Here is a 25,174-nt window from a genome sequence, read left to right on the forward strand (position 1 = left end):
GATACTCATGACTCTTCTATCACCTAAAGAGCCTCTAGATTAAAGTAACTTATTAAAATGACCTTGGGATCGGTTACTTTTCTCCGTGTTCTCTAGAAAAACACATTAAAATACATTTCATGCAAATAGTTGAAAACATGCAAAATGCCTGCACATTAGCATAGTGGAAACAGGGCTGTTTATTGCTGCAGTTTATGGTGGGAGAGTGCTTTTTATAAGGCTCAGCAGTGCAAGGCTTTGGGCTTTATGGCTGTTGAACGCTGATGGCAAAAACCAACAGCATATTCTTCTATCCCTTATTTAGATGATGAGGTTGGATATTTGTTCAGGCATACATGTGAGCAAACACAGGGATAAATACACCGCAGAGACCTACTAATGTGTCAGATAGAGTGTAGTCAAAAGCTTGAATGCCGCCATTAAATAGTGGTTGATGAATCCAATTTTCCTTGAATAAAGGGAAGCTGCTGTCTGTCAATGCTCTCAGCAAGTCACTTAACCTGAATCGCTTGTGTAAACACCCTGTGGGATAAATGGGTATTATCTTAGAGAAGGCAGAGAGCTGGCAAAGCACAGGGGTGATGGAAATAACTAGAAAAAAGCTATCGCTTCCACTTCCTGGACAATGAGGATGCCTGTAATGAGCATCAGTGTGTGTGTGTGTGTGTGTGTGTGTGTGTGTGTGTGTGTGTGTGTGTGTGTGTGTGTGTGTGTGTGTGTGTGTGTGTGTGTGTGTGTGTGTGTGTGTGTGTGTGTATTTCGTTGGAGGGGGCAGTAGGAGAAAGATGGAGAGGCAGGCGATTGGGAGAGTGAGGCAGAGGAAGGAAAAAAGGAAGAGAGAGAGAGGGAGATCACTGAAATGAGGTGTCTGGGATGCTGATGTGTTTTCAGAGATATGGCGTAAAGCTAACAGTTCTCTGAGCAGGGCGCTTTAACACATACGCCCCCCGACTGAGCCGAGCTGATCCAGATTGCTTCTCGGTTATGTGGCCGCGGCGAGCCGGGCTGCGATTGGCTGCGGTGTTTAACTGCCAGTTAGCACCTGAAAACTGAAAGCTTCTTTGATTCTTTCCATCTTTCTTTCTTTTGAAGAACAATTTACTGAAACTGTTGTTGACACTGGGCTGCAGAGGTGTCGCAACTGATTTAATATGAATTGAACTAATTACAATATTACAGAAAATCCCATGGGAGGTCACTGTATATGTATAGTATGCCGACTTCTTCTCTCTTTCTTCTTGCCACCAATTTTTCAGTTGAACTGTAATTGGATCCTGTTCATCTCCCATCTCAGACTGATCTCTGACTGTAATTGGAGTTTAACTCTGGCCACGATAAAATTATGCAAACGTTAGTGTCTGGGACAGCTCACAATGAAGTCACCGTGCGTCTCCAATTGCCCGAACTTGCCATCTAAGAGGCTGAATTCCGTGACGACTTGTAGGTTTTAGCCTGACATCCCTTAAATTTCCAATTTGAGTTATTTCACTTAGAGTATCCTTTGAACATTTTTCAGTCAGACTGCCTGTTGCTCTGCAGTCGATGCATCTCCCATCTTCTCTTCCTCCTTGTTTTCACCAGATTGTCCCTCACTCCCTAAATCTACCCGTGGGAGAAAAAAAACACTACATCACAGCTGAGTATGATACAACCGCCACCAAACTGTGTGCGTGTTTGTGTCCTTCATGTGTGACTGGGTCGTCATACATGTGCAAGTATACAGTAAACCAGTGTGCATTTTTAAGTGTGTGTTTGTTGAGTTGGGTGGACTTTGAGACACGCATCATTCTACAGGCAGACGAATACAAAAAAAAAAAAAGCATGACAGCTCTTACTTGACAGCCCCGTCATCATCCATCCATCAATCAACTTCAAATACAAATACACGTGCACTGAGAGCACATACGCACACAAACGCACACATCAGGGGAATGTAGAAATATGCTGATTGAATGTCGTGTCATTTATTATCCAATGCACCGCTGAGAGAGAAAAGAGAGATTGTGAGCAGCAGGTTGAAGTTGAAGAACCAAACATGACACTTCGCTGTCTTAAAATCAAATCACGCTGAGGCTCGTCCCGGCGAACAAAAGCATTTTGTCCCTCATTTCTGTTCATTTGGTTGTCACCGGATGTTTGTGGCTTGTCAGATCCAATTCTGCTTCATATCGTTGAACTGAAGGGAATAGAAGCTGCTATCTGAGGTGGAGAGTTGGGCAGTGTACGGACAGGTGGAGGAAGGTGGAGGGAAACGGAACAGAAAATACTGCTACAGGATGCTGTGTCAGTGTCACCAAAAATTTACAGAAAAAAAACAAATGAGTTTCCCATGTTGGGTTTACCACTTGTTGCAACTTATGATAACATGGGGAAAATATGTGGACAAGTTTTCACATGGAAATCTTCACACATTACACATAATTCCCATGGCCAAAATACATGTGTCATGCAGTCAAATATGAAATGAATGTGTTTTTTCTGTAAAGGGGTCAGAGGTTTAGGGAACAAAAGCAAGTGGTTAGGTTTAAAAAAAAAAAAAAAGATCACAGTTTGGGTTGAAATTAATATTTTACAAGAAATTCAATTTAACTTTTTCTTTCTCACATACTCTAATTCAGGTTTGCTGTGTGAAAGTCCTAGATTTGATCCATCCAGCCAACCCAATTTCCTTTCATGCAGATTTGATCTCTCTCTGTACTTTATCAAATGACCCTTGTCATATGTGTCATACGTGCATGTACCACACCGCGGCGATGCAAAATATAATGCTGACATAGTATCCCCTGATGTACTGACAGATGTATCACACACAAAGCAGAAAGGATACCTTTAGGGTTTGTTTATCTGATAACGATCCTGCTCAATAGTGTCTTTTTATTTAAAAATAACACGTAATCTGCCAGTCAACTTGACAGTCATCTTGAATCTTACAAGTATGCTATTAAAGTGGGCACATTTTTAATTAGCAACCATCCACACCAACGTCTGTAGCCAACAGTTAGCTCAGGGCTTCCCTTCCCTGTCCACTCTCTGTATCCCAAGTGTAAATCAGAGCCTTAAGCAGGCAATATCCTCAGCTAGTCCCTCTGCTCTCTCTTATCTTTAAGCCATATATTGCCTTTTCCATCCAGCAATTTCCCCAAACTTAGCCCGCCTCTCCCCTCAAGACTTATGAAGATCAGGTTTTATTGGTTGGGGTCTCCTACAAGTGGATTCAGAAAGGTATGAGAAGGGGCAGGAGGTAGGACGTATAGATTTATTTGCGGTAGAGTCGGTGGAATAGGGCTGCCTATTCAACCGCTATCTTTTTCAATTGTACACAGTAGATATCAAACTGGAGCTTTGCTGTACTGTGGAACAGTTTGGGAAAAGGTCACAGTGCTGCCTCGCTCACTGCATACAGTCAATTTGTTCAGCTGAAGCCAAACCAGAATGAGAGGACAAGTGTAGCATTTGAAATGTGTCATCATGCTTCACTTACCACTTTAAAGAACAGTCATTGGTGTGATTAAATGCCATAAAAAAAACACAGAACATGATGCATATTGATTGTATCACCACATCATATCCGATTGATTCGACTTCTCAGTTTGATATTTTTGTAAGAGGGCGGCAGTAATGTGATGTGAGTGACAGCTACAATCCGCGAGGCTGAGATTGGAAAGGTTGTTACATGCTGAAGGCATGGTCATACAGATAAAATATGGTCCCAGTCATTTTAAATATTAAATATATTATGCATGGTTAGATCTCATTTGTTTTGTGCGTGTACGAGTTTGATAAGTCCGTGTAAATGAATTGTATTTTCAGCCACAGTAGAAGCCCATTGTAAATGGAATGTCAAACGAACACTGCCATCTTTCAGGGAATAATGACAAAAGCTATGAAAGAAATTATTCTGAGACGCACTTTTAGGGCTGTTTTTCATCCTAAATTACAAAGCTTGAACTTCAGCCTGTTATAATTGCTATTTGTAAAATATGGAGCTTTAGTTTCTCAAAGTTCATTTTCTTTTTCTTAACTTGGAGGCCAAAAAAAAGCTTTCAAGTCTTTGCAGAAATTTGCCAGACAATTGATACCTTTTTTTCTCCTTTCGCCAGCGCGCAGCGTCAGTCGAACAGATTGGCAGAGCCCTGCGAGAGCAGAGCAGATTCACCATAATCTGCCATACGATGTCAGCATGTTATTGTTCTCCTGGTTTTGAGCCGCAATTAGACAGCAGATTGACAACATTTGTTGTGTGCAGTCCCACAAATCACCGAGAGACACGATGACAAAAAAAACAGCCAACACAGTCTGCCATACATTCAAGAATGTGGCGGCGTCTTCTGCTGCACAGAAAAAAATTAAATGTGTCGAAGATCTTTTATCATAACAACTGTTAATACCGCCAATCAAAATTACACACTCAACTACACCGCATGCATGTCTTTATACCGACATGTGTGGACATTGCGGGATGTACACAAAAAACAATACAGAGTGAAATCTTTGCACAATAAAGACTGATGAATGGATTTTGACAACTGTATCGGGCCTTTAGAATAACAGGAAATAAACCTGCTTCACAGTTGACAAACCAAATCATAAAATAGGCTTGTATTAAAATCAGATGGTAAAGGTGTTATAGGATGCTGCCATGGCAGATTATGCAAATCTATACCCTGACTAATGACGTGAAAATTACATAGTAATACTGCATTAACATACACGAGTTCACACACAGGCATTAAGAGGACTCACACAAGCGTGCTGTCCATTACCGATGCGTGTATACATGATCTAATGCTGGTATGTGTAGGCGCACGCCTACACGAGCATGCCCAGTGGTATATGTGTGCGTGTGTGTGTGTGTGTGTGTGTGTGTGTGTGTGTGTGTGTGTGTGTGTGTGTGTGTGTGTGTGTGTGTGTGTGTGTGTGTGTGTGTGTGTGTGTGTGTGTGTGTGTGTGTGTGCGCGCGCGTACAAGTACCAAGGCACGTACGTGTGTTTTCCTCCTGTCTAGCGCTTTAATGGTGTGTCCTCTGGATTAAGTGATATAAATGGATAGCACCATCCACCTGCAGGAAGAAATAAGGCCCCCCAATGGAGACGTTGTCGCACAGTACCAAGCCTCCCTTATTGTCCTCCCACCACCACCACCACCACCACCACCATCACCACCACATCCCTCCCCCAACCGAATACGATATTCGAGGTTGCCACTGCTGCAGTCACTGAGGATCACCAATGAGGAAGAGGAGACAAATTAAGAAGCAAAGACAATCAGCAATTAAGATGCATCACGCTGGCAGATGATGAGGATTCATAATTTGGACAATAGCCACAGGGAGTAAATATGGAATTTACTAGCAATGTCTGGTAATTGTGTCATCATTTTCAAACAAAAGCAGTCTCTGTTTTCATTTTAAGAGAAAAACACTGCATCCTTCATGTATTAATGTGTTTTTCTGTCCAATCACAGACAGTAATGATTGACTGGTGTGATACAGCGCAAAAAAAATGCCGTGCCAGGACACATTACACCCATTTTACATCGGTTGTTTGTCTTATACTAGTTTTTATACTGTTGGAACACTCAGGCCAAAAGTCTGAGAAAAGCTGAAAGTCATGATTTCTTTAAATGCAAGTCATCTTATACACAGCCTAGGAGGTGCGATTAAATGCTGAGCATGAATGGAGTGCAGCGCAGTAATGCGCACGCAGCGGGGTGAAGCTATAACTTCTGTGATTAAGTATTTCAAGTTATGTTACTTCGTCAACATCAGCCCCTGAGCTCCACATGTTTTTGTGACCACTGGTACGTGCACATTTGTGATTTAACCACGCATCATATTTTTGTGTCAAATGAGCAAAATCAGCAACAGAGATGCTAGAAATGCTTCAGAAAGTCAACAGCAATGAAGCAATGAGCCGGGTGAGGTGTTTTCAGCGGCATTCGGGTTTAAAGGGGGGCAGAACGTCAGTGTCCAAGAACAAAGAAGGCATTGTCAGGTCAGAAGCCCAATCAGATGGGTTTTCTTTGACATTCACGGGGTTGTGTGCCGTGACTTCATCCCCAGGGTCAAACTGTCAACTGTGGCATGATGGCAGTTGAGTTTCTTTTCCCCAAAATTAAGTTCAAGGCAAAGGGCTGCTGTTTTGACACTGTGGAGCACTTCGTTCACATATATTCAATCACTGAGTGAAAAAGAAAGCTTATCTTGAATTCATTCATAGTCTCCTAAATTAATGTTTAAGAAAGAGACTTTAAGATCAATTTTTTTTAGAGGTGAAAAAAATCACACTCCTACTCTTACAATACAACTCCTCTCCTCTCCAGCTTTCTGTCTGCCGTTTCTCAAAAGGCATTCCAGGAAATTTGACAAATCTTCAGCAGAAGTGAATCTCAGCAGTTCAGGGAAAATTGATTCGTCACGAATGTTGTCAGCAGGTCATCTCCCAATTATTTATAATATGCCTTTAACATGCATTGTATACAGATAATATACCAGAGTAGCTGATGGTAAAATTATTTTTTTATGATAAAGAACAACATGACAAAAGTAAAAGAATGAGAACAAATCACTGACCATTTTGTTCATGTTGCTACTCTCTGCATTATTTCAGCTTCACACCTGTTTTTTGGATAGAAAAGTTACACAAAAGTCTATTTTCAGGACTTTAACCTACATTTGCGATATGCAAAAGTTTCTAATTTGCATCACAACATCTTCACGGCGTTTTGCCTCCCCTCGGCTCCTCTCCCCTGTCTTCCTCCTGTCTCCCTCCATCACCTCCGCACCTTCGCTCAACTCGCTACCACACATCAGTAACAATCTCATTTGCCGCCCCATTAATTGCTGGAATCTCAGACACTGGTGAGAGAGGTGTATGTGTGCATGTGTTTGCAAGTGTGTGTGTATGTCTGGGAACTTATAGAACTCATGTTGTGGGGACATATGTGTTTACACAGCCATGTTTTGGGGACCGGCCTTTGTTTTGGGCACAAAAAAGCCATAAATAGTTCAATTTAAGGGTGAAGACTGTGTGTAAGGTTTGGGTAAAGATAGGTAATGATGGAAACACAAATGTGTGTCTGTAACGTTTGCAAGCTGAGAAGATAACCAGGATGCGTAGTGCGAGTAAACCCTCTCCATGTGCACTAAAACCCCTCTGAGTATTTACTGCAGTGGGGAGACTCCTTACATATAATGGTAAACAATGTACAAATATATTAGTGCTTGTTATTCTGATGAGAGGAATCTGGGTAGAGACCAGTATTCTTCGTTGATTTAACTTCTTAAAATCTCTGAGTCACCGAGGGAACATTAGTATGTAAGGAGTAGTTGATGGTTAAAGATTTTAAAAGTGTGAATTGATCCATTTCTGGCAGTTGTGCAGTTTCTATATCCAGTTAATAGTCGTCTCGTTATTTGCTGCAAAAGCAGCACAAAGATGTCCGTTTTATCCCCCCGCTATATTTGCATTCAAACAGCTGTACAACAGAGACAAACGCAAATACTTTTCCAATCTCTGCCTCTGCATGTCTCACAAGGCCTTGATGCACAGACACTGGCAAACACTCACACACATAAAAGCACACAAAAAGTAGAGTGGCACATTAGCAGGGGGCTGTTAATGAAGGGAGTCCCCGCCCGCAGTAATGAGTGTGCATATTTAACTACATTAGTGTCCCATTCCTCCTCAACAGTGCATCAGGTAAGGCACAGCAGCGCTCACAGTCGGACATATTAAGAGTTATTTGTTGCAACATTGATCCAAGCATCAGGAAGCTGCTGTTTTACTAGCAGAAGGGGATGTAGGGGGAATTTTGCTCTGAAGCACTGTAAGTTCTCAGAATTCGCTCTGAGCTTTGTTTGTATTTGTGGTAATGCTTTGAGAAGGTTTGCTATTTACTGCGGTGTTTTCCTTTCATGAGAATCACAGGAGAGAGGTTTGTGATCCAAAAATAAGATATTTACTTCCTGAAATGAACAAAATAAACAATTGTTGCCATAAATGTCATAAAAATAACAGCCCATGCCAGTTTTGTTTGCAACAAAATGTATTTTTTTATTGTGTTTTATAGCTCGAACAGGAGAATGATATGCATAAACAGGACTATTGCTGTTGCACGCAAACAGAGTGCAGCACAGTAGTAAGCATGGAGAAAGCAATAACTTTAGTGAGAAATTACATCACCTGATCAACATCAGCCCGTCAGGAGCATGCTGCTGGTTTTCTTTGACTATGTTCAGGTAAATCAGATTTTTTTTTTCTCAAATCAGATCTTTAGAACAGACTGTCAGTACTGTTATTTGCCAGTGAGCGGATCAGATTTGGTGTGTCCGGACATCACCAACCTATCTGCATGGGTTGCTGCTGTAATGACATACGCACAGGTACGATATTGACCAAGATAGAAGCTGCTGGCATGGATCTACACTTTCTGACTCTGCTAGCGATGTCATAGATTCTGCTTACTCTTGGACTTTGACTGAGATGCATCTGTAGAAATCTGATTGTAATTGCATTTCAAACCACCTCCAAATGCGGTTTGGATCCGGATTGCAAAAATCTGCATTTCATTTGGTGTTTTTCTGTTCAGACTTTCAAAAATGTATCTAGATACAATCTGGACATGACAAAAATGGGATTTATGCTGGCAGTCTGAACAAAGCCTTTTACATTCACAGGCTTGTGCACCATGAATTCGTCCACCAAAGTCAGAGCGTCAACATCGAGTTCTGGAGCCTCTGAGGGAAAACATTCACTACAAATGATCCGAACTGTGGCGGGATGGGTTTTCCAACAGTGCATTGAGAACTTACAAGTTTGTCTCCCGAAAAACAACGCATCTCTTCCTACCATCCCTACTCACCGGATTTGGCTCCCTGACTTCTTTCTGTTCCCCCAAAATGAAGTTCAAGACACTGCGTAGGAAATCCAGCACAAATCCAGATGGTGCTTGACATGCTTACAGAACAGGACTTGCAGGGAGAGTTATGAGTGTGGCAGGAGCGCTCGGGGATGTGTATTGCTACACAAGGGGACCACTTGGAAGGGGATGGTGTCCAGATTTAAATCCAGTATAGTTTTTGGTTGTTACAGGCACAGTCTCTGAACCTTTTGATCAGACCTTGTAAAAGCAAAAAGCGCTCTCCTTCGTGGCTCAAACACATTTCAGAGTTACCACCTCCACATCTTCTTCGAGGGTTACTTTTGCAGTTTCACCTAAGCCTTACATTTACTTTGCTTGCTCTTAACAGGCAGATGCCAGTTATATTCCTGATGTGCAATATCTCTAATGAGCGTCTCTGCATGCAGGGCACATCATGTGGATACTAGGCCATGAAATGAAAGCATAATTACACCAGGGAAGTGCTTTTGTCTCTTCATTTTCTCTCATCTTCACTATTCTGTGCTCCGTTGCTCTCAGGTGGCCCCTGTTCTTACGTGAATGCACTCAGGGGTAGCCTCTCTCTGTCTCTCTCTCTCTCTCTCTGTCTCTCCATCTTTCTCCCTCTCACTCACACAGGCGCACATGTAGACTCCCGGCACTCTTTGTAACAATCATTGTCAGGGCAGGCCTGGAGAGAGCGGAAGAAATACAGAGAGAGGATCTGGGGGTATGATGGGCTTGAGTCACGGATAAAAGGTCAAAGAGATTGATGGTTCTGAAACACTCGGCGCAAGGACACAAGGTTATGACATCTTATATCACCGCTGTCTCTGCCGCCAATGCCATCAGCGTCGTCTCCATCAGCGCGAGTTTTATATTACCAGTAAGTGGCAAGAGGTATCTGACATTCCAAGGCTTTTGCAAATTGTTCTCTCGACAGTTTGAGTTGGTATTTCTCCCTCTCTCGGAGGTTTTACTTTGAGATGAATAGGGATGTTTAAGTGGTGGCTTGGGATGCCGTCAAATCGTCCTTGAGTGTCATACAATAGACACAAAGCAGAGTAGAGAGGGGCGGCGAATAGGAGGCGGAAAAAGATAAGAGGGAGAGGGTTAACAAAGAGGCTGTCGGAGACTGCGGCGCTTTGTCATTGTCTGGAGCATTTAATGAGCAAGAATTAAACAATGACAGTCCGTAATAACCTTAGAGCAGTGTGTGTGGGTGTTAGTGTGTTGATGCTCATAGGATTGCATGAGAAATACCTGTCCTGTTATTTTAAGAGTTTAACTGCTACCCATTAGTTACAGTCCCATACCACCGGTGTATAAGCACAGATAGACACATCAATAACTGAATCACAAACACACTGTAGAATACAATAGCAGTTAAATTCAGCTGATATCCTCATGTTAAATTTAAAATGTTGTACTGACTTGATATTATGGGCAATGTCCCTGATTAGTTTCCCGTCATGCGCTGCTGTCAACTCTCTACTGCAGGAGACAAAATGCAAAGAAAACGATTTAAAGTGGGGAAAGGGTTTTGCTCGAAGCGACGTGAAGCTCTTCAAAGGCACAGCAGTGCATTAAATGTACAGGCGATGTCAGCACCCTGGCATGCTCGTCATGACAATCACAATATGCTGATTGCTAAACAGTGACCTGCAATGCATTAGCATCTTAGCTTAGATCAAGCCAGTCTCTACGTTAGTCTTCACTACAAGAACAATAATAATAATACAATAACGGCTTACAAATTGTGACATGCGTACTTTTTTTGTTGGCGAATTATTTTCCATTGGCTGTCATCCATCTTACATGACTGTCCAACAAAGCCTGTTGGCGTCTCAGACATACACGCAAGGCGCAATAGGTTCAGGGGCCAAAACCACGTGGTAAAAGATCATTTGGGTTCAAATGAGTACGTTACTTATGAATGTAACATTAAGTACATAAGTTAAGTCATCTTACATAAACTACGTAGCTGTATTAAGTTATGTAAGTTTACTTACTTACGTTACTTAAAGTAAATCCATGCACTGCAGACCTACATAGCCATTACACTTTGTGAGACTGGTTTTGTTAGTTTTAGCAAGTTTGTGCGTCAACTTGTACTCATCAGTACTTGAATCTGCTGAGCAAACTGACAGTTTACTTTGATAACAGTGTGAGATGAAGAGTAAAGGGACCATCGAAAAGGTATTACACTTAATTGTGAGGAATGTACGTACCAAATTTCATGGCTATTGCTCCAAAAGTTGCGGAGACATTTCACTAAAACCCATAAATGTCAACTTCACGGTGGCTCTACAGGGAAAATCAAGGGATTACATGAATCAGTATAAAATATATTCTCCAGGGATAATGAATGAGTACAAAATGTCATGGCAATTCATTCAACAGGGGAGGAGATGTTTCAATCTGGACCAAATAAGTGGACAAACCGACCAACTGAACACTATTGTCATCTGCAGATCCACACTACTACAAAGAGAGGGTGAGCTGTTCATAAGTAGCTCATCTACTGGCTGATTCACAGACATGAAGTAATCTAAACAAATGAATTCATATTGGGGGTCTCCTTGTTAAGTGTTTATAAACTGAGTTTGCCTGAAGTCTGAGCCCACTTGAGACCACATATCTTCCAGACTTTAAACCATACTAACAAAGGGACAGTATTTTATCCACATTCTGTGTTTTCTAGCTTTAAATTCAGCTGTGTGAAGCTGTGGAACACTAATCAGCAATACAATTTACACATTTTCTCTACATTATCTATGAATTACTGTCCTGCCTTTCAGTTGACCAAGCTCTAAGATAGAGGAAAAAATGGTTTTATGCTCTGATGTAAGCATTGAAACACTGTAGCAATACGCTGCAACGTTCACACTGAAAAGCACCAGAAGAGGCCCCCCCACAGATGCTAAAAACACTTCCTCTGTAATTGTTTAAACGAGCAGCAGGCTTGGACTCAATGTATTTACTCATCTTGATGTCAGCGGGAACCATGGAGAAGCCAATAAACCGTACAGGAAGTTAGCGGCACAGCTGGTTTCAGACTTTCAACAAATTCAAAGAGGTGGGTGAAAACATGTTCTTAGAGGACAAGTAACATGCAACAAAGGATGACTACGACATTTGGAACAATTTTTAATCAATGGATGATAATCTGTGAACGGCAGGCCAAACAAATTCCCAGAAACACCAATTTGCAGCATCAAGTACGCTGAGCAGACACCTTCTCCACTGGAAACTCAAGTTGTATCTCTTGACACACAAAATAACTTCCGCACCACAGTGTCTTAATGAGCATAATCCTCCATGTTTGAGACTCGCAGCATCGTAAAAAGGTTTGGCCACCCGGTTTCTCTGCTTTCCAGCTGATTCCAATTAGATGCTCCCATTAAATAATATTGTAATGCAGCGGTTTACTGAAAAGAGAACAGGAGCGAGAGGAACAGAGCACATTAAGAAAGCTTCTCATCTCCAGAGGTTAATCTTCCATTTTCAGCCTAATTTACAGAGCACCAGGAAACACGCATGCAGGGAGAATGCAAAAAGAGGGGAGAGGAAAAAACAAAGGGTGGCGCAATCTAAGAGGGGAAAGCAACATTCGAGATAAAGAGAAGACTAGGGACAGAGACTGAAAGAAAAGATATATATATATATAGGGGAAAACAGGAGAAAGGCCTGAGTGCCTGCTGTATTTTTACAATACAGCAACACTGCATGTAGCAGACACATTTCATTTGTTCTCTGTTTGAGTGGAAAATGACTGGTTGTGATCCAATCAGACTGCCTGTCACTGGGACGTGTGAACGAGCGAGCAAATATGAGGAAACATATACGGACAAGCCTACAGCTGCCCCAAGCATCAATCGCCACTATCAGATTAAACACATTGAAATTAATCCAGACCAACTGGCCGATATGCAGATCACACTGCTGTATGCAAATGATGGAGCAGCTGTCTCAAAGGTGGATGGCAAACTCCCGGCATGTGCTTTTCACCAAAGTGGCTGTCGATAGTCACGAACGGTGCAGATATACCGGAGATTTGTGCCTTTAATTGTTAGGTCACGGGATCAGATTTTCATACTGTCCCAGACAAAAGCAGGATCTCTCTCGGGTGAGGGGATTCGTATAAATGTCAAATGAGGCAACAAAAACGTAGTGAATATATTTGAAATAGGTCAAATTGAGTGCGGCTGATCTAAGGTCTACGCATTGGGGTGAGCTGCATCCGTGAGGAGACTGTTTGCTTTTAAGACACACCAACCGGAGCGACGCCTCCTGTCTGGATACACAGCACCCCCCAGAGGATAATCCAATACAAGGCCCCCCCCCCTCCCTCCCCTCTGTGTGTGTGTGTGTGTGTGTGTGTGTGTGTGTGTGTGTGTGTGTGTGTGTGTGTGTGTGTGTGTGTGTGTGTGTGTGTGTGTGTGTGTGTGTGTGTGTGTGTGTGTGTGTGTGTGTGTGTGTAAGCGTTAGGCTCGGCTGAGCTGAGAGCTCCCTCTCAGTGATTTTATACTCCTGATAATCTGGATTAAAACCCTCTAGGACAGCATTAAACACTGCCGGCTGGGCATTACACGAACATTTACACACACGTTCACGTACACAGACACACACACACACACACACACACACACACACACACACACACACACACACACACACACACACACACACACACACACACACACACAATCTTTATTTTTTTTAACGATTACATTATTTCCTTCCTCAGACTCCGTGCGTACATTTGTGTGAATAATAATGAACCTCTAATTTCGGACTACCTTTCAATCTGACTGCTGCAGTGTTGAATGTTCACATTTCATCCAAGCCCGTCCAAAAAAAAGAGTGGTTATTCTTAAGAGTGAATCATTTCCTCGAGAGCTTTTCTGACTTGAGATGTCACACGCTCTGGTACCAAACACCTAAATCCTTTCATACACTTAACACCAGTTGACAAGGAGATTCCAACTATCAGAGAAGCTGAGCGATGTCGGTGTCCGATGCGATGATGCGAAGGATGGAGAGTGGGTGGGCCCTGCCCTGCCTGGCCCAGTGGGAGTATTAGGTTTGATTGGATTGCGGTTGGGGATTTGTATATTAAACTGAGATTACCATGGGATCCAGCATTTTGCAGGCAAATCCACACAGCACCAGGAGGCTTTGCAGTAGGGGCCCGCTGACCTCCTCCTCCATGCTGCCTGATTCCATTTGCTTCGGCCCAGCTGGGCTCTGGGTTCCTGACTTGTGTTTACTTGTTTCTCCTGTTTATTTATTCCATCCCATTGTGTTATGTTGCATTCTGTGGTCTCTGTACACCGCAAACCTTTCCTTTTTGTTCTTTTTCCCTCCCCTGTCTGAAAATCAGTTTTGATCAACAACATACGGTCTTTATGTCAGAATGCTCAATAATCAGGAACAAAACAAAAACTAAAACATAATTCAACCTGATCCAGAACACAGCATTTCAAAAAATAATGGGAAATGTATGTGGTGAGATTTATATGACTCTTGTATCTGTGTGGTAAATACAGTATGTTGCCAGAACAAGTGGCCAGTCAACTCAGCTCAGCATAAAGATTGGAAACAGTCCGTGTGTGTATCTCCTTTGATCAGCCCATTATCCATTATGTGACGAGTAAAAACAACTAAGAGATCTTTTGGGGGCTGTTGGCTCTGGTGACGTAGTCACCACACAGACATGAAAGCACTATTGATCTTCTCATCTGACTCATTACAAGAAAACCAACAAGTATATTTCCCAAAATATTGAACTTTTCCTTTGAGGTTTTGACAAAAAAAATTATTGTCATGGTTACAAGAAACTAATGTTGATTCCAGAGTGGAAAAAAATGCAGCAAATAACAAGACTGTCCCATGTGAATTATGCTTGTGTAGGCAGAATGTTATTTTGCTCTCTATGCACTTGTATGCCACTATTTCATGTTATAATTTTTTTTTTAACATGGATGTATAAGTATGTTTGTCTATTATTTTATTCATTTGTATTCTTAACCATTGGGGCCCATGTTCCAAGGTGATTTTACACTTTTAATAAAATTGAACTGAACATTTTGTTCTTCCATCTGACAACTAGAATGAACGTTTTCTGTGGACTTTGTGGTTCTATAACAAAGCCACTACTACGCCTTTACTCCCCACAGATGAGAGCTATAATTTGAAGCTTTGTCAATTGAAAGTAAATACTTCAAATGTTGAGGCCTTTGCTTAAATACATAATGATGTTTTAACCAGTTTTCAACCAAACAGTTTTTCCCAGCAGAGAATAGCTGACCTTGAGTTCAGAGTGAAAAGAGAAACAAACAATTTTGAACCACAGTAATTCTATTTTTTTTGCCCATATGCTGTATATACACACTGGTGATGTCATAATCTATTTTAAAAGAAAAGTTTAAGCTGTCGTATAAAAACTATAATGCCGGAGCAGAGCCTCAGTCCACTCGGCTCATGATATCCATTGTTTTTATATATATTATATATCCATTTCTATTTTCTCTCATTTTATGTTCCATATAGCCAATTTTGCTGTTGAATCATATTACTTCTGCTGCACCAAACTAATTCCCCCCACAGGGATCATTAAAATTTCATTTTATCTTATCTTAAAATTCTAATTTAACTTTTGAAGCCTCACACCTTCGCTGCAGACTTTCACACAGCTCCCACGTTCCCTGTCTCAGACTCAGCGAGAAGCACATCAGACTGCCAGAATGCATACAGGACTGTACACAATCTGCACTTATTAGGGCCAGCACTATATGGCCATTTTGGTGGCCCTATAGGTGAGATTACACACACAACTGCGCACAACCATTATTATACATTACCCCACCTGTAGTGCCTCATCAGCACCTGTTCATTCTACAGGAGAAGTATAACAAACATCAGAAACAACAACGGTTCCAGAACTACTTCTTTTTTTAAGTACAATTTTGGCTCCCCTCAAAGGATGTAATGGAAAACAGGAAACATCACCGACCGTTACATTCTGTTCCATTCCCCTCTGTTTTTGTTTGCCTGTTCTGTTCTCTTACATCCTTCATTAATGACTCTCTAAAGTTGTGAGTAATCTGATTAACCTGACCCCATTGTGGAACATTAGGCTGGAAGTCTTCTGGCTTACTGCGTTTCAGCAATATAAATGGCATTGTGCATTTGGTGTACTAATCTGTGGGTTTTCTGAGTCCACAAGGTTGTGTGTGAGCCTGAGAGCCCCGGGAAGATTAGAGCTCACAATGGAAATCAAGATTCAGTGAAAGGAGATGTGTCACAACTCTGTCATAAGGCACGGACATGAATCCATAATCTTTACAGTGGGTCAACCTCTCTCTCTCGCTCTCCACACTAAGGTAGAACTATTGGGCCTACCAAGTGGATCATTGATTTTCTGTCAGCAATGCAAGGGCTGAGGGCCTATTAGGCTAGGACCAGACAGACAGACAGATGTGCACACACACTCACACACGCATTTGATGTGACACCGCATGCATCCCAAACACCTCTGGGTATAAAGTTTAACATTTTCCAGCAAGCATTTCCCATGTTGGAGTAGACTGCTGGAGCTGAAAGACTGCAACACCAATTTACTATAAAATCTTGAAAAAGTAGGAAACTCGAAGAATAACTTAACACCATGCGATAATGCAGTGTTTACTTGCCACCTCTGATCACACAGGTAAGTGGTCAGAAATTAGGTCTGTTGCACCTGTAACCACACTCAACCTCAGAATGGGTTAGGTTTAGGAAAATATCAGGATATGGATCTGAAAAAAAAAAAAAACCTAGGTTAAATGTACATTACGCAAGTTTAATTAATTTACTTGCAGACAATTAAAAAAAACACGTTGACTTTTGCTTTTAATTTGTCACTCTTTATGATTTACTGTCACTTGACCTTCTTCTTCAAATCAGGTTTCCACGGCACAACACCAAAGGGCACATTGTGCATATCTGAGACACTAGCGGGCTTTAAGAAAATGCCAGTATTTGACAACGTAGGAATGAGAACAAGCTGGGAGGCCAGTGAACCCCTTTTTTCTTTCTCTAAAAACCCAATTTGTTACACAGAATTTAACATTTTTAAACCATGTAAAATAAATACTGTCCCTTTAAGAATGAAGAGAGGTTGCAAAAGTGTGTGAAAATCTAAATGTTGCACATTTTTCCACTTTTTATACAGTATTGCTATGGTCTCAATCTGCCTTGCATTACGTCATTCTTCCTCTATCAACTCCAAAAACTCTCTCTCTCTCTCTCTCTCGCTCTCTCTCTGAAGGACATTTGGTTGATTGATGGTGGTCCAGGCATTTGTAAAGAGGCTCCAGGTGGAAAGCTGTTATCAGCTGTAGGCTACGAGATTACCTCCAGCAGCTTTCTGCTCAAACTTCTACCCTTTAAATCCTCCCATTCACAAACTGCTCCCAAGATGGCACACACACACACAAACACACAAACACCACACAGCTACATGATCCTGCACAAACTCACATACGAACACAGATGGCAACATTCACCCACAGAACAGATTTTGTCTTTCATATTTTTCCATTATCTTTAATACTTTTCTTTGTATTTTTCTGTCTACCTCCATTTCTTTCCCGTCCCTTAAGTCAGCAGCTTTAAGTCAACACTACAGTGTCAAATGTTGACTCAAAAAAGTCCTCTGACTTGCACTCTTGGGCTCTGCTCTCTTCTATGTATTGACCATTGGATTCAAACTGCTCTACCTGTATCTGTCACTCTGTATGATCTCCGACTGTTTGAGCCGTTGAAATATTAACAAAGGGTATTTTCCATCTCGCTCTCCGAGCCCTGCTATGTGACAGGTCTGACACCAGAGTACGAGAGGAACTTAACACCTTTAAAGAGTTTAGCAGGAGCCACAGCGAGAGTCAGTGTAGTCACACCTTTCATGTTCAAGCCGCTTTTGACAGGATAGTTTGGTGTGACGGACAACACGGCTGTTATTCAAAAAACTCATTTTACAGGCCGTTTTATAGGAAAACAACTCCATCAGTAATTATTAGAAGAAAAACTACCATCCTTTTGTAAAACGTTGGTTTTCTGTTATAAAAATTAGCACAGCTGATTTTTTTTTTACCTGCCATTTTATATAAGGCTGTTGGTGTTGTAAGCTCCTCGCATAAAGTCAGCTCCAGCTTTTAGGACAGACCTGGGCATTGTGTGGCCCGCGGGCCACATGTGGCCCTTTGGCTGATTCTGACTGGCCCGTGTGAGGTTGATTGGAAATTACAAAATAAACATATTTTCTAATTTTACCTCTTGCATGGACTAAAGCTGCAGTGCTTATTATGCAGAATTGAGTTCAGCCTTTTGGCCTGGCCCTCCACAATATTTTCTGTTTCTCATGTGGCCCTATGGAAAAAATAATTGCCCGCCCCTGTTTTAGGAGGTGAATATGCAAGGGTTTCTGTTGGTTAAAGCAGTCTGCCGGAGCTCAGGTTAGTAAAAAGTAAGTCGACAGTCCAGCAGAGACAGAGGAGCCCTCGCAGGCTGCTAAAGGGCAAAATACCGGCCTGCAGAGATTGGCAGCAAGATGGATACACAGGCTATTATAAAGGCAAAGGAGATAAAAGCAGCCAGGTTGAAAGACAAAAGTGCTCTGAAGTCGGAGGTACTGCTGCATGAAGGTGACTGGCAGGTCGTAGAAATAGCTGCACTGCTGTAATATTTAAAGAAGAAAATAAGATGTGTGAATAGCAACAACAGTAACGCTCACCGCATGAAATGGTTTTTTTTTTCAATAGGACAGGCTTGGGACTCAAGTAAGATGAGAAAGGTGAGAAAAGAGGAGAGCATTTTATCAGTTGTAGCAACTTTTTTTTTGTCACAAACAACATTGCATGCTCAAAGTTAAGGAACTTAATAGAATCCAACATTTAACGGAAATGTGTTTGGGCTGTAAATATTTCACTATATAGAGATGTCAATACTGGCATCGCAATCGAAACACTCTGCCAAATGTAGGAAAAGATCTCAAGGACACAACTGGTGTATCCTTTAGTGTTCACACACTGCCAAGAATACTTAGAATTTCACCTGTCAGCAGTAAATATACTGTATAATCTGCACCAGTGGGAAAAAAAAATGGAAGATGTACATAATAGAAGCCAGGTTTGAACTCTGTGTTTGTGCCTGTTAGCTTAGCAACCAGTATAATACATAGTGTTGTTGGCCATCCCTACGAAGACGCTCGAAGTAGAAGCTCGTGATGACGCTATCGTGAATCTTCTGTAGCTCGTCTAAATTTGGGTGGTCCCTGAAATTGGACTCTCCAGCTGCTGCATCTCTGTCACTAATTTGCATGCTACTCACCTCCTAACCTTCATACGGCTTCGGTTTTCTATCACAACAGACAGCGGTTCAAACTTGGAAGAAGATTGAGCACGAGTAGGAAACAGACAGGAACGAGAGAAACAACAACCGCAAAAAGACAGAAGCGGGAGACGGAGAGGGGGGACGGCTGAAGAGAGGAGACATACGGACGGACACAGTCCAACAGATGGAGAGCTATGGGGATATTTGGAGGATACATGAGGCAGTTATCAGCCTATTTGGTTTCTTCTACAGGAGCGCCCAAGTGTCACTAATGGCAAAGTAGGGGCTGGTAAACACATTTGTGTGACAGCACGACACTGCTGAAAAACAAATCAAACTCTCTTCTCACATTTCACACCCTCTCAACCCTTTTCTCTCTATCTCCTTCAATTACTCATCTCTTACTCGTGTTTCCTGTCTCTCTATTCTCGCAGTCTGTCTTCGTCTGGTCATCTCTCTCTCTCTGCTAAACCCTCTATTTCACGTCTGTCCTGCTGCTGCTTTCCCCTCATCCATTCTCTGGCTTCACCTCCTCCTCCTCTCTCTCTCTCTCTCTCTCTTTCTCCTTTCCGCTGTGTACATCCAGAGCTGAAAAACAGGGCCATATGTGTGGGGACAGCTAGCAGAATTGCACTCCTGATGTTCCTGTTGAGGCATTTAAGCGTCTCTCTGCAGGCCGCGCCCACTTCAGCCCTGCCCAGGACATGTGGACAGGTGGCAAGCGCCGTAGCGCCGAACAACACGGTGGCTGCTTTCTGGCTGGGTGTACTGTGATGAGACTGGGAGCGCAATGAAGCTTCTGGGTCCTTGTGTAGACTCGCTACTGCGTGTACAATAGCTGTCTGAGCTGCTGGAGCGGAACAGGATGGGAAGTGTGTATGGCCTTCTTGCAAGAGAACAGATGAGAATAATCTGGAAATCAGAGCAGAAAAGTGAGAATCTCTTGAAGGTCGACTAACCTGGCATGCGTGCTGATTGTTGATTCATACAAATATGGATGTAAGTGGAAAAAGACAGGGATAAAGTACTCATAAAAGGCTCTAACTTTTGTCTTTTTGCGTCCCCCAAATGAGACTTAAAATGGCTTCAAAGTAGAATTTTGGCATCAAACGAGAGCATGAAAGCCCGTGTTTCCCTGCCCGGAGACCTCCTCTCTTTTTCTCACAGCCTTAACTTGAATTAACATCATTTTTAAACACACAGCTTACCTCCTCCTGACCTTCACTTTGGGAGAGCTTTACACATGTGTGTATCTGTCACTTCTTTTCACACTCACTGCCTGTTGTCCTTCAACTTATCGATCCCAGAGTTACATTTTCTTCCATTTTTTTTTTTTTTCTTTTCCTTCAAAGGGGTCAGAGCACAAAAGGCTAATCTGTTTGACACTCTAAATAAAGCACCGGCGATGTTTCCCCTGACTGACGCAGAGTTAGAGGTATTAGAGAATTGACATTGCTTTCAAGGTATTTTAGGGGAGTTTTAAAGTACTGATGTTTGTTTCCATCAGGCCTGTGCTGCAGGCTGTGTTTGCGTAAACTGTGGCAGTAAATACAAGGAGTTTGACGATGCTCTCAGAGAATAAAATATAAATATATATGTATATTATGTTCATCCCAAAGATTAAATTTGTTTTACCCTATCACTGAAGATGATGCTCTGTTTTCTACTTTTTAACATTATTCAATAATCTTGCAAATATTAAGTCAGTGTGTTTGTCTGAAACTCAAAATAATGAATTTTCACTTCATACAATATTTATATCATTCATGTAGTCATGATCTGCAATATATTACATTTGTGAAACCCTCACAAAACTGACATGAAGATTTTATTCATATTGGTGCAGTAAAAATGACCTTTCTGTCATTTCAAGGTACTTACTGTAGTATTTGTAGTATTTTAGTAGTAATAATGTTTTAACAATAGCAGATTGATAACTGGCCAAATAAGACAACTGCCATGTGTCCCAGTTGGGCTCCCACAAGTTCATTCAGTATCAGTTTTTTTTTTTTATTATTATTTTTTTCATATTTATGGGAATGTGCTTCATTAGAGTACAAGATCAAATAAAGTGGGACCTGCATTATCTTGCATTTTAAGGCCTTGCTTAGTTGTTTGTGTGTTTTGTGTGTTGTGCTCACAAGCTGCATATTCCTGGATGACTCTGTTTGTAATCAGATGGTCCAGGTGCAGTATATGGTGTGTCTCTGGGTCTCTGCGTGCACTGTACTCAAAGGGAATTTGAAAGGGGAGACATACACACACTGCAGAGAGGAGAGGGGTGGGTCAAGTTGGGTTTCTTGGTTTGGTTAACTCACTTTAACTAAATTATTAAAGTCGTGAGTAGCAGTAGAGACACATGGTACACCAATTAATAAAGCATGACTGATTTTATGGGCTGATATTGGGCAATTACAGATAGATCACTATTGGCATATATGTTAGCTAATATGCATGGTTATGAAAACATTTTGTACAGGACAAAGTGCAGAAAAACATGCTTGGGGTACATTAGAAATTGTTCTACTTTTGTGTTTTTATTATTTATAGGTATTTAAAATGTATCAGTGCAATGAAGTCGGTTTGGACAATAAACTGTAAAATATCTTGCCATTACATAACTTTGTCGAAAGTTTCAAAAGGGTTTAATAACCACATTTGAGGGATAGTTCACTGTATATATAGTATAATATCAGTCAATATAAAGACAAAAATCTAGTATCATTCAGGTTCTATCAATTCAGGTAAATTTGGAGTTTCATCATGGCTAAATAGAATGAACTACCATTTGGACTGTTATATTTGCCACAATAGTAATCAACGAGAGTTTAATATTGGACTTTATTAAATGTTTACATCATCTTCATTTCAACCATCTGATAATTTCAGGAAACTTTAGGAATCAGGCCCAAAACTGTAAATTGAGGAACTAAAACTGCAGCAGGTGGCAGTGAACAGAAGGAAGAATTTAAAGTTGTTTCTCCGAATAACTTCCATATGATGTAGTGCCAGGTTTAACAGAGGATGTTACAAAAAAAACACACAAACAAGTTGTAAGCAAAGTTTCACAAGGCACGGCTGCATAATGAGCCACATGCTTAGCATCATATTAGAATGATATTATTCCATGGGAAATCAAGTTCCCAAACCACAACATTGCTCCTGTATTACTTAACGTGTTAAAATACAGCTCAAGTGTTCAGCGGAGGCCTTGTTTTGACACTGCATTGCACTAATGCTGACAGTGTGACACAGCTGCTATTAGCTCTCCCTCCACTCTCACTTCCCTCTTTTCCGCGCTCATTCCCTCCTTCTCACATCACACCCTGCTTGCATTCTGTTATCAGGGAAGGTGTCAGAGGAATGTGCTTAACACTTACAGCGAGCCGTGTGTGTTTGTGTCCATATATGTGTGCGTGCCCATATTTAGCGAGGTGACACTTTGGATCGACCATGCGCTACTACAAGGGGCCGATGCCAGTGTGTGACGGGGTTGCATGGGTCACTAAGTCACTAACTACTGCTGCAGGAGAGCCAATAGGGGGTTGCTGATGTTTACAGGGGCCCTCAGTCACAATATACAAATGAGCTGACAGTGTGCAATGCGTACGTATGAGCCTGTGTGTGCACCAACCTCTTCCTGGACTTTAATTCTTGCGAGGAACATTAGTAACAGACCAGAACACACCCATCTGCCACTGCTCTGTCCTTCGATCTGCCTCCCATTCTTTTTTCTCTCCTTGTTTAATCATCTCCAAGCTCCTTGTTCTTCACTCGCTCTTTGTATCACTATCCAGTCAGTGGTTTCTGTTTTCTTTCAAGGTTTCTTTTCTCTCTCTTCCAAAAGGTTCTGACACCCCTTTTTTTTTTCCCCCATTTCCTGCTCTCCTCTTTCTGTCATTTGCACCACCTGTTCTTCTTGACGTCTCTCCACGTACTAGAACCCTTCCAGCATGCCACTGTTCGCCTCTATTGCTTGCAAGCATGCTTTGATACTTTCACTAACAAGTACATTTTAGAACTTGGATTATATGCAACCAAAACGCCACCGCTGCCGAGAGTTTCCTTTTGTTTCCATCTCCATCTTCCAGTCTAAACATCTGTCTTTTTCTTTCCCTCTCCCCCCTCACATTCACACGCTCCTGCCTCCGATGTGGGGAATAGTAAAACTGAAAACAATAAACGTTATCACAACAGCCACTGAATTCAGAGAGATAAGAAATTCATTAGGCGCCAGCTTGCTAATAACGTGCAAAGAGATGAAATTATGGCAAGGACAAAAAGGGTGTAGGAGACGGGGGGATGGAGGAGGGGAAATGGAAAAGAATGTGCGGGAGAAAATGTTCCCCAGGATGGTACACCATAAAGCGCGCCAGCTCGATTGGCTCGTGACCTCTGCGAGTCAAAGAATAAAACTCGGCCTCACTCGTGTGACAACAGCTTGTCTCTTTTTCTCTGTTTCCCGGTTTGTATTACTTCCTGTTTCTCTCCCTCCCTGTCTGTCTGACATTAATACACAAACACGGAGCTGTGCTCGCGCTCACGTCCTCTTACTCAGTTTACTGCTCACATGCAACTCAAGGTCACTGTGAACGCGGGCTTCCATTCACCAATAATAGAAGTTCACGACCCTTTGCCTTGGTGCAACACGGGCTAAGAGACAGTGAAAAAGGATCGAGGTGGTTCATATTGAGGGCTATTATCCCCCCCGCTTTCTGTGCTGAGAACAGAAACACTACAGGTCCATCTGTGGCACATAAAAAACAGACAACCGTAATCCCAATGTCAGTACCTCGGCATGCTTAACATTCCCCCCAGAACACACACACACCCACATCCACCATCTGGTGCTCATCCTGCCCCATGTTATACCCCCCTCTGTCCTGTGCTGGATTACCCTCTCAGTATTTACATCTTGCAAATCCAGCCAGCGGCCTCTGATAGGGGCCATCTGTAATCTGAAGGTTATATTTGCAAGCGTGTGTGTGTGTGTGTGTGTGTGTGTGTGTGTGTGTGTGTGTGTGTGTGTGTGTGTGTGTGTGTGTGTGTGTGTGTGTGTGTGTGTGTGTGTGTGTGTGTGTGTGTGTGTGTGTGTGTGTGTGTGTGTGTGAGTTCTCCTGTGTGTATCGGCCTGTAATTTGTTCCCGCTCAGCACGGGGACAGTATCAGCGTCCGTGACATCTGTTCAACACAGGGCCTACACAGCAGAACTGAGCGCATCATCTGCACTCTGCAGCACAGGGATAATGCGATCTCTCCTACACACAAACATTTCATGAACTCACATATGTGCATGCAAGTAGAGAAACGCATGCTTATCCACATGAAACGGGTGTGTTTTTCAGGTGTTTCCTCCTTACCTTGCTCCTTTTTCTAATGCATTGTTGGAAGAGGGAACGACCTCTTTTTTCCTTTTATTGGGGGAGTTTTTCCTTTTTTTGAACTGAGGATAAAATCTACACAAAACAAAAGTAAATAGGTAAATAAAAGGATAATTTGTTTGTACATTGTATAGCCCTTTGAAGCACATTTGGGAAAAATTGTGATTTAGGGTTACATGAATAAAATAGATTTGCCTTGGGTGTTATTTTGGCACTATGTGGTTAATTATAATTATAATGACACATTGTACTCTCTTGAAATAAAGAAGATATTTAACACAAGAGACCCTGTCGGTTAAACGAAGGTCAAATAACCTGACAATTTTTAGCATTGATTTAGTCATTTGATAATTATTTTGTGTTATACTTTCATATGGGGGTTCTGAATGAGCAAAGACTGGTAGAAAGGGTAATAAAGTGATTTAACACTGCACAAGTTAGACTTGCAAAACACAATTTAATAAAATAATGAGTCACGCGTCATTAATCATGCTTCAAAACTGCTAAACCCGACATTTCTGAAATTGCAACATCTT

General features: G+C 41.8%; 1 protein-coding gene across 3 annotated transcripts in view; it reads right to left on the reverse strand.

The window, feature by feature from the left end:
• Positions 1-25,174, reverse strand: part of pacrg (PARK2 co-regulated) — a 196,045-nt gene that overhangs the window by 165,845 nt on the left and 5,026 nt on the right. The gene's annotated exons all lie outside the window — the stretch shown is intronic.

This window comes from Brachyistius frenatus, unplaced genomic scaffold (assembly GCF_029030835.1).
Source record: "Brachyistius frenatus isolate BFR_SWC_R1_liver_20210118 unplaced genomic scaffold, ASM2903083v1 Contig_67, whole genome shotgun sequence".
NCBI lineage: Eukaryota > Metazoa > Chordata > Actinopteri > Embiotocidae > Brachyistius > Brachyistius frenatus.